Source organism: Anabrus simplex, chromosome X (assembly GCF_040414725.1).
Source record: "Anabrus simplex isolate iqAnaSimp1 chromosome X, ASM4041472v1, whole genome shotgun sequence".
Lineage (NCBI taxonomy): Eukaryota > Metazoa > Arthropoda > Insecta > Orthoptera > Tettigoniidae > Anabrus > Anabrus simplex.
In genome coordinates, this window is record NC_090279.1 from 152,489,779 (window position 1) to 152,492,153 (window position 2,375).

Genomic DNA, 2,375 nt, shown 5'->3' on the forward strand with positions numbered 1-2,375 from the left:
TCGTACCACTTTTCAAATTTTCGTGGCAGAGCCGGGAATCGAACCCGGACCTCCGGGGGTGGCAGCTAATCACGCTAACCACTACACCACAGAGGTGGACTTTCTTTATTGATATTTTACTATATTATAGTTTTAAAGTTATTGTAATTTTTAATTTAGATTTAGATTAATTTGTTTCGTGTGGAATTTTGTCCAGGTGGCAGCTCAGATTGTCTGGGAAGTAGCTGATTCTTTCACATAAATAATAAAACTAAATTATAGCTGTAAGTATTCACACGGTCCGCCTCTGTGGTGTAGTGGTTAGCATGATTAGCTGCCACCCCCGGAGGCCCGGGTTCGATTCCCGGCTCTGCCACGAAATTTGAAAAGTGGTACGAGGGCTGGAACGGGGTCCACTCAGCCTCGGGAGGTCAACAGTAGAGGTGGGTTCGATTCCCACCTCAGCCATCCTGGAAGTGGTTTTCCGTGGTTTCCCACTTCTCCTCCAGGCGAATGCTGGGATGGTACCTAACTTAAGGCCACGGCCGCTTCCTTCCCTCTTCCTTGCCTATCCCTTCCAATCTTCCCATCCCTCCATAAGGCCCCTGTCCAGCATAGCAGGTGAGGCCGCCTGGGCGAGGTACTGGTCATTCTCCCCAGTTGTATCCCCCGACCAGGAGTCTGAAGCTCCAGGACACTGCCCTCTAGGCGGTAGACGTGAGATCCCTCGCTGAGTCCGAGGGAAAAGACGAACCTGGAGGTTAAACAGATGATGATGATGATGATGGTGATGAAGTATTCACACGCCACTCTATTTATGCTGAACGTGATTCCAACTGCCACTGGGACTGTCACCAATTAGCCTAGTTGGGGATACAACTTGGAAGGAGGACCAGTACCTCGCCCAGGCGGCCTCACCTGCTATGCTGAACAGGGGCCTTGTGGAAGGATGGGAAGATTGGAAGGGATAGACAAGGAAGAGGGAAGGAAGCGGTCGTGGCCTTAAGTTAGGTACCATCCCGACATTTGCCTGGAGAAGTGGGAAACCACGGAAAATCACCTCTAGGATGGCTGAGGTGGGAATACAACCCACACTTACCCAGCAGACCGTGTGGCCTAACGGATAAGGCGTCGGACTTCGGATCCGAAGATTGCAGGTTCGAATCCTGTCACGGTCGGAAAATTTTACATCAGGAAGCGTGGTCTGTCTGCCTGTCTGTTTGTGGCGCCACCCTCCAAATTACTGTTATCCCTTGACTTTTAGTATGCCAGTGTATATCGAATTAAAACGGAGACTGTTTACATCTCTAAAATATGACAATTTTCTGTATTGCTATTGGCCGGCTGTGATGAGGGCAAGTTTCCTATATATCATAGATGGTGCTACTTGTTCCTCGGAATCGATTCCGAAATCGGGTACCCGATTCCCCAGGCATATGGATTCGACTCTTAGCGATTCCAGTCGCAACCGATCACTACCTTGCATGCGTGCGGTTAGAACTTCTCCTCCCTAGGCGGGAGTTGAACTGACAGTACGTTCGCTCATAGAAGTGACAGGGGGGTTCAGGACCTTCATGGTGTGAAAGGAAAGTTGCAGCTCTTTTCCGTACTGTTTAGTGTTCAATCAGAAGATTTGTTAAGAATGAAGCCATAGTGGTCCGCCTCTGTGGTGTAGTGGTTAGTGTGATTAGCTGCCACCCCTGCAGGCCCGGGTTCGATTCCCGGCTCTGCCAAGAAATTTGAAAAGTGGTACGAGAGCTGGAATGGCGTCCACTCAGTCTCTGGAGGTCAACTGAGTAGAGGTGGGTTCGATTCCCACCTCAGCCATCCTGGAAGTGGTTTTTCCCACTTCTCCTCTAGGCAAATGCCGGGATGGTAACTAAGTTAAGGCCACGGCCGCTTCTTACCCTCTTCCTTGTCTATCCCTTCGAATCTTCCCATCCCCCCACAAGGCCCTTGTTTAGCATAACAGGTGAATTCACCTAGGCGATGTACTGGTCATCCTTCCCAGTTGTATCCCCGACCCACAGTCTGAAGCTCCAGGACAGTGTCGTAGAGGCGGCAGAGTTGGAATTCCTCACTTAATCCGAGGGAAAAACCGACCCTGGAGGGTAAACAGATAAAGAAGAAGAAGAAGAAGAAGAAGAACATAAATTACTCCTGAAAAAGAAACAACTTCATTAAAATAGAATGACATGTTTCGTGCTTGAAAGAACATCATCAGATGCTATCAAATCACTCTCAAAATATTTGAAACCTCTATGCTACAGTTGGAGGGAAGTGAGGACATCATTAAGATGAGTTCCAAACTTGAAGTTTTTAAGGATTTAAACAGAAATGAGCATAAATGTTTATACAGGATTTTCTGGAAAGAGTGAGGAGAACTACATTCTCCA

The 2,375-nt window shown here is 48.2% G+C and overlaps 1 non-coding gene across 1 annotated transcript; it reads left to right on the top strand.

Moving 5' to 3' along the window:
- Positions 1–1,084: 1,084 nt before the first annotated feature.
- On the top strand, positions 1,085–1,157 carry TRNAR-UCG (transfer RNA arginine (anticodon UCG)). Its single transcript has one exon. It is a non-coding gene; the product is annotated as a tRNA-Arg (tRNA).
- Positions 1,158–2,375: the final 1,218 nt, after the last annotated feature.